The sequence below is a fragment of the Apium graveolens genome, chromosome 9 (genome assembly GCF_009905375.1).
Source record: "Apium graveolens cultivar Ventura chromosome 9, ASM990537v1, whole genome shotgun sequence".
NCBI classification, from domain to species: domain Eukaryota; kingdom Viridiplantae; phylum Streptophyta; class Magnoliopsida; order Apiales; family Apiaceae; genus Apium; species Apium graveolens.
The window spans coordinates 204,751,182-204,758,640 of record NC_133655.1 but is presented as its reverse complement, the minus strand read 5'-3'; the positions used below and the strand labels follow the sequence as shown (position 1 = coordinate 204,758,640).

At 37.4% G+C, this 7,459-nt stretch overlaps 2 non-coding genes across 2 annotated transcripts; one reads left to right on the top strand and one right to left on the bottom strand.

Annotated features, from left to right (window-relative positions):
* Window positions 1–1,963: 1,963 nt before the first annotated feature.
* On the top strand, window positions 1,964–2,070 carry LOC141687864 (small nucleolar RNA R71). The gene has a single exon (XR_012561343.1). It is a non-coding gene; the product is annotated as a small nucleolar RNA R71 (small nucleolar RNA).
* Window positions 2,071–5,232: 3,162 nt separating this feature from the next.
* Window positions 5,233–5,339, bottom strand: LOC141688457 (small nucleolar RNA R71). Its single transcript, XR_012561899.1, has one exon. It is a non-coding gene; the product is annotated as a small nucleolar RNA R71 (small nucleolar RNA).
* Between the last annotated feature and the right edge of the window lie 2,120 nt (window positions 5,340–7,459).

Genomic DNA, 7,459 nt, shown 5'->3' with positions numbered 1-7,459 from the left:
AAGTCGGAATTAAACCCCGGTCGCTTAAGAAACTAGACTTTAACCATTTAGAGTCCTAACGTTCGCTTTCGCGCTTAACGATTCACTTAAGTCGCTCGAGTATCCTCGGCTCCACCATTTTTAATAAATTAACCATTAAGGGTTTTAAGACGATTCTTTCGCGAGTACCTTACCAACTTCCTAATACACTTTAAATAATTGTTTCATATTCCAATTAGTCATTTAAAGGCCTTAACCAAGGTTTCAAAGTAAGGCGAGGGGTAATGGTTCGGTCGCGAAACGCCGTTACTTAAAACGGTCGTTTCTCCTAAACCGTACATCGGATTTAAGCGAACCACATATCAAAACGAAGCTCGTAACATGAACTATCTAATCATGGCAATGGTCAAAACCTAACAGTGATTTCACGGGTCCTGAAGTTAGGAACAAAAACAGTCTAAGGAAAATTGGGCATTACGACGGCTATAACTTAGCGATTCCCAAAATTTTATCAAATCCATTCAACAGCAAACCACCATCAATCAATCCCAATACAACCATATGACAATATCACTCATCCACCACTTTAAACCATTTAAAAAAAGCCCAAATCATACCATGAACCATCAAGAACAACTAGTGCTACTCTTAACTCCCAAAATCAACAAAAGCACTTAACAACTAAGATCTCAACATGACAAAACAACTACTACACTTAATCTATCATTCCATCATCATAATCATTTATATCAAACAATCTTAATACTAAGATCATGAAGAGTTATACCTTCCTTGAAGTTTTTAATCCATGAAAGATCCTTGGAATGTCCATGGAAGCCTTAATATATGCTTAAGCTACCTTGACCTTGCAAATAAAATCAAGAATCAAAAATTTGTTCATGAAAGTTACTATTCACCCTAAACTAAAATGATTTATTTGAAATAGAAAACCTTTGATTCAAGCACTCAAACTACTTGCTCTTCTTAGTTATGAAATATAGGATCCAAAGAAACAAACCTTATAATTTTCCATGGAGTATAGCTTGTGTTTTGAATTTCTAATTCACCATTTTGGTGAAAAATTCGAAATGAAGAAGATGAAAAGGGGGGGGGGGAGAAGCTTGCTTTGTTTTATTGATCTTTGTGCATAAAAGGCTTGGTTGATATCCTTTTGTTTTGTTAATTACCTTTTAACCATGGTAAAATTTGTGTGGCTTGAAATCAACCAACAATACCTTCCCTTTGGTCATGCTTATGTCATCCTCCTATGTCGTCTTCCCACACTTGTCATCTTCTTGTTGGTGTGGTGACATCATCATCACTAACCTCTTTGATTAGCTCTTAATTACTTGGCTAATGACCGCTGATATGTTATACGATTCGCTTAACTTTCGTTCTCGTTTATCGTTTGAGGGATCATACCCGGGATCTTATTACTTGGGTTTCCTTAACCTTTCTCAATACATCATATTCCTTTTATGATCCTCTCTTATAATCCTTGAATTTAAATCCTTTTTATCCTGTTACCTTATACTCAATTCTTTTGGTATCTGGTGGATTTTCGGGAAAAATCAAAGTGTTCGAATTTGGATTCTGACGATCTTTACATACACTTATATACCATATAGAGTACTAATAAGATCTCAGAATATCAATAAAAGAACCCCTACATAGTGTGGCATGAAAAGTTTTCTCATTCAGCATAATCAGCAAAATCACTATTCATAAGGGTTACAAAAAGTCCAAAATTTTTGGGGTTATTACAATAGCAGTTGTTGCATCCAACTCCAGAATTCCTGCTACTTTTCCCTAAGTCAGTCTTTGGGAAGGATTCTGATATTCATTAGCAACCATCAGTTCAATTAATTCATAAGCTTCATCGTAGCTCTTAGCCCACAAGGCTCCTCCTGATGCTGCATCGAGCATGGGTCTAGAAGTAGCACCCAATACATTATAGAAATAGTTAATAATCATCCAATCAGACATGCCATGGTGTGGGCACTTCCTTAGCATCTCCTTATATCGATCCCAAGCCTCACACAGAGTTTCTCCAGTTTGCTGAGCAAACTGAGTAAGAGCATTCCTGATTGCAGCAGTCTTCGCCATAGGGAAGGATTTAGTGAGAAACTTTTGAGCAAGATCTTCCCAAGTGGTGATAGACCCTGCTGGTAGAGAATGTAACCAGCACTTAGCTTTTTCCCTCAGAGAGAATGGGAAGATTCGCAGCTTGATAGCATCTTCAGTCATATCATTGAACTTGAACGTGTCGCAGATCTCGATAAAATCCCTGATGTGCATGTTGGGGTCTTCAGTAGGAGAACCTCCAAACTGAACTGAGTTCTGTATCATCTGAATCATGCTTGACTTGATTTCAAAAGTGTTAGCCCTGATGGCTGGCCTGATGATGCTTGATTGAATGTCATTGATCTTAGGCTGAGAATAGTCCATCAAAGCCTTAGGATTTTCTGCTTGATCTCCCATCACTACTAAAGCTGGTTCTTCGACTTTCTCTTATACTTCTTCTACCTTCTTTTCTTCTTCGAAAACTTCATTTCGAACCACCATAACTTCTTCCTCGGCTTTATCCAGAGTTCTCTTACGAGTACGCGAACGCGTATGCATACCCTCGCTAGAGTACCTGAAATAAGATAAGGAAATAGATAGGTAATAATGTCCAAGTCAATGAACTTTAACGACCACTGATGGAAAATATATAAACTAAAAATTAACACTGCAGTCCTCGGCAGCGGCGCCAAAAACTTGTTAGTCTCTAAACACACGCTAAATTACACGCAAGTATACGCGTTCGTAAGTAGTATTAGATATAAATCAGATTCGTTCCCACAGAGACTGGCTTTGATTAACTAATTAATTTATGTACTTAAGCAACAATGTATGGTTATTATTCAATGCTAAGACGATAACAAATTGAGGTTGTTTATAACTAAGAATTAAACTAACAATTATAACTAAGAGAATAATAATGATTGAATTAATTTATATGAAAAACATGGGATTCTAACTTCATTAAATACTTCATTCAATAGCCTTTTCGTTCTTAACCTTAGCATGTAATGGCGATGACACTAATCAGATAACAAGAAATTGATAAATGCCAACTTTCGTTGCACGAATACCATACTACCAGACATCCACAAAAGAGATAGAAGATGAATAGATACCAATTATATTGAGACCCTATATGTCTATAGAATTTGACAACATAACGGTTTAAAGCACAAGTTATTTATCATGATTACATAGGGCAAGTAAGATGGTTAAAATTACCTACGAATCATGCATAACAAATACATGAACCTATGCTAGCTTGGTAAGTTCTAAATCCTTAAATTCACTGTCGCTTCATTAAGAATTAACACACTATCTTATAAGTTCGCGACGCTCATAAGACGAATACGCATAACCAATACTAGGTTATCATACAATCACCACACACTAAGGCATCGAAACAAATTAACTAAAGAAATCCATAAATAAATCCGTTAGAACCCCATGATAACGATTAGCCCATAATCAGACTCATCATCAACGTGGGTTCCGATGAAAGCATGGTATAACAAACGTAGTCTTTATACTTAAATAACAAAACCAAGTACGAAATAAGAGTAAGGTTCACAAATAAGAAAACTAGCATCCAAGTTACCACTTAGAACAAAGATTCACAAGTAAAAACAATATCTTCTTCATCTTCATTGAATCCGTGCTAAAACGGTCTTCTTACGGCCCTCCTTGCGCTCTGGTACATCTCTCTATTGAAAACGTCCTTTATTCGATTATATATAGCAGCCCCATGCAACATAGAAGTCCTCCAATTATAATTATAAGAAGATCAAGATTCTTTGAATTTGCACCGGCGCGGGCGCGCGCTATCGCAGCGCGGGCGCGCTGTCTTTCTGACATCCTTGCGCGACCGCGCGCTTGACTGGCGCGGCCGCGCGCATGCCCAGCGCGGGCGCACCGTACCTCTGGAAAAACTTCAGATTTCTGATTTTCTTTGCTGCTTCGATCGGCTTTCCACATGCTTTTATTCTAACACCATCTTGACACCAAATTAGCACCAAAATAATGCTAATTCACCTGATTACCTAGATAATGCCTGAAATGCAAAAACACTAGAAAACACGTTAAATACTTAACAACTTGAGTACAAACGCATCAATTTAAAGTTTAATAGAGCATTATAAAGTGTCATAAATGCCACTCAACAGTTAATCACGATAGATAACTTGTTCATTAAACCTTTATGTTGTCAAATTTTATAGACATATAGGGTCTCAACATATTTGGTGTCTATTCAGCTTCTTTCTCTTTTGTGGATGTCTGGTAGTAGGGTATTCGTACAATGACATTTGGCGTTTACTAGTTTCATGTTATCTGATTAGTTGTCATCACCATCGCATGCTAAAGTTAAGAAAAATGACTTTGAATGAAGTATTTAATGAAGTTAGAATCCCATGTTTGTCTCATATAGTTAATTTAATCACTTTTAATCTCTTAGTTAATTGCATGTTAGTTTAATCCTAGTTATAAACATCTCAACTTGTTATTGTCTTAGCATTGAGTGATAGCCATATGATTGTTGCATATGTGCATAATCTTAAGTTAACTAAAAGAGTCTCTGTGGGTACGAATCTATATCTTATACAACTTGCTAACACCTATACTTGTTTGTAATTTTAGCGCGTATTTTCTCCCTAACAAGTTTTTGGCACCGCTGCCGGGGACTCGGTGTTAATTTTTAGTTTATGTGTTTGACATCAGTGGTCGGTAAGTTCACTGACTCAGATATTTTACTTACTAGTTACTTAGTCGTGTGTTTCAGGTACTCTAGTTTTTATTGTAATGGGAGAACCAACAGTAAATCTGAAAGCGTTGATGGATTTTTCTCAACCAAAGATCAATGACATTCAATCTAGCATTGTCAGGCCAACTATCGTAGCTAATACATTTGAGATCAAGCCTGACATAATTCAGATGGTCCAGAACTCAGTTCAGTTTGGGGGTTCTCCAACGGAAGATCCCAATATGCACATTAGGGATTTCATCGAGATCTGCGACACCTTCAAGTTCAATAATGTTTCCGAAGATGCCTTGAAACTGAGACTTTTCCCATTCTCTCTGAGGGATAAAGCTAATAGCTGGTTATACTCTCTACCAGCTGGTTCTATCACTACTTGGAAGGATCTTACTCAGAAGTTTCTTACTGAATTCTTCCCTATAGCGAAGACAACTGCACTTAGGAATGCTCTTACTCAATTTGCGCAGCAATCAGGAGAAACTCTATGTGAAGCTTGGGAGCGCTACAAGGAGATGCTTAGGATGTGTCCTCATCATGAAATGCCTGATTGGATGATCATCAATTGCTTTTATAATAGTTTGGGAGCACAGTCTAGACCCATGCTCGATGCAGCATAATGTGGAGCATTATGGGCAAAGAGCTATGAGGAAGCTTATGCTCTAATTGAGACGATGGCTGCAAAGTAATAACCCTAATTTTGTAAAATGACGAGTATATGTATTTTTCGGAAAACGAACACCGAACCTAATTTTTGAGAACGTGAACCCTAATTGTTGTGTGCGTTATTATAATATGTGCAATTACGAGTCGGGGTTTGGTATCGTATGGGTAGGTTATTAGTGAAGATGTGTCAAGCATACCTAGACGTCTAACATAGGGTATTTCGACTCTATAGGTTCTAGTCGAAGGACTCAGGAATTGGTATTGAACTAAAGATAACCCAGTGATCAGTCGACAAGCGCAGCGAGGTTCCGAACGAAGGACCTGAGCGTGGAAGTCGGATCCAGAATAGTCTGTTAGTAAAGCGGTAAAACCGAGTGTCCAAGTCACTCCAAGGTCAATCAGTATTAGTTGTAAAGCTCTGCAAAGCAAGTAACCCTGACCATTCTTTTATGGTTCAGTATATATGAATGAAATGTTGTTTTATTTTTGAACAGGAACAGAAACGTCTTAAGTTACGTATCCCCTGTGTTTGAAAATGTTGTTAAATATATGTTTTGGGGGAGAAGTAACTTCTGAAAGGACCTATCTCTAAAATGCGATTAAAATGGAAAAGAGGTTTGAATAGTGTGCTATGACAGAATTGTTTTTAACAAGAGATAGGTATTGAAACTGGATAAAATGAATCAGATATTGGATAACTTGCGTAAGTGGCTAATTCGGTTGCGCGCATTACATTACCGATTAGTCCAGCATAGATAATCAGAGACCTAGCTAGTCTCTGCGGATCCGGTTATTTTGTATGAAAGCCCAATCAGCTTTCCTAGACATTTTGTGTGATAGCCCGACCAACTATCCTAGATAATTTATGTAGAGGCCTGATTAGCCGTCCCTAGATAACATCTAATACATATATGATTGTGATTTAGTAGTTCCCGTAGAGGAACAGATGATTTTGTGGTTCCAGTAATGGAAAAGTGATTTTGAAGTTCCCGGAGAGGAACAAATTTTATAGGTCCTGTGATGGGACAAGTTTTATGGTTCCCATAACGGAACAAATGATTTTGGGTCCCCGTAACGTGACAATGGTTTTATGGTTCCTGTAATGGAACAGAAGGTTTGAAATTGAAAATAGCATGCTAAAATTGAACTCTTCTATTTATGCACAGCACACGACAGTTGATTTTGTTTTACAGAGCATGCTAGTTTTGATATCTAGTTCATACATGTTTTACTTGTTTTCTAGCAAGTTATGAATTCTGTTCCTATAACTGTTTATAGTAATTTGTTTTTGATTATTATTCATATAGTGGTACTGCTGAGCAATTGATTGCTCACCCTTGTAATTTTTTTTATATATGTATTGCAGATGCCTAGGGGATTCTCCCGTGGTAGTTAGAGCAGAGTTCCAGTTCCTTTCGTGTCAGGCTCCTCTGAGGTAGTTGTGTTAGACCAAAGTGGGTCTGTTGAGTTGCTGTATTAAGATAGTATTTTCAGAATTGTCTCTAGTAAATTTGTTTTGTGATGATTGTAACCTAAGCTTGAACTAAACACTACTGAAAAGTCTGTGGATATTTCAAGTTATAGAGGCATGGTTGGCTCACTTCTATACTTAACAGCTAGTAGGCCATATATAATGTTTGCTACATGTTTGTGTGCTAGATTTCAGGCTGATCCTAGAGAGTCTCATTTAATAGCTATTAAGAGAATCTTCAGATATCTCAAAGGAACACCAAACCTTGGCATTTGGTATCCTAGAGATTCTGGTTTTGATCTAACTAGTTATTCAGATGCAGATTATGCAGGTTGCAGAATTGATAGAAAAAGCACAACAGGAACCTGTCAATTTTTAGGAGACAAGCTTGTGTCCTGGTTCAGTAAAAAGCAAAATTCAGTTTCCACTTCTACAGCTGAAGCTGAATATATTGCTGCTGGCAGTTGCTGTGCACAGATTTTATGGATGAAAAATCAATTTCTAGACTATGGTTTGTAAGTTGAAAG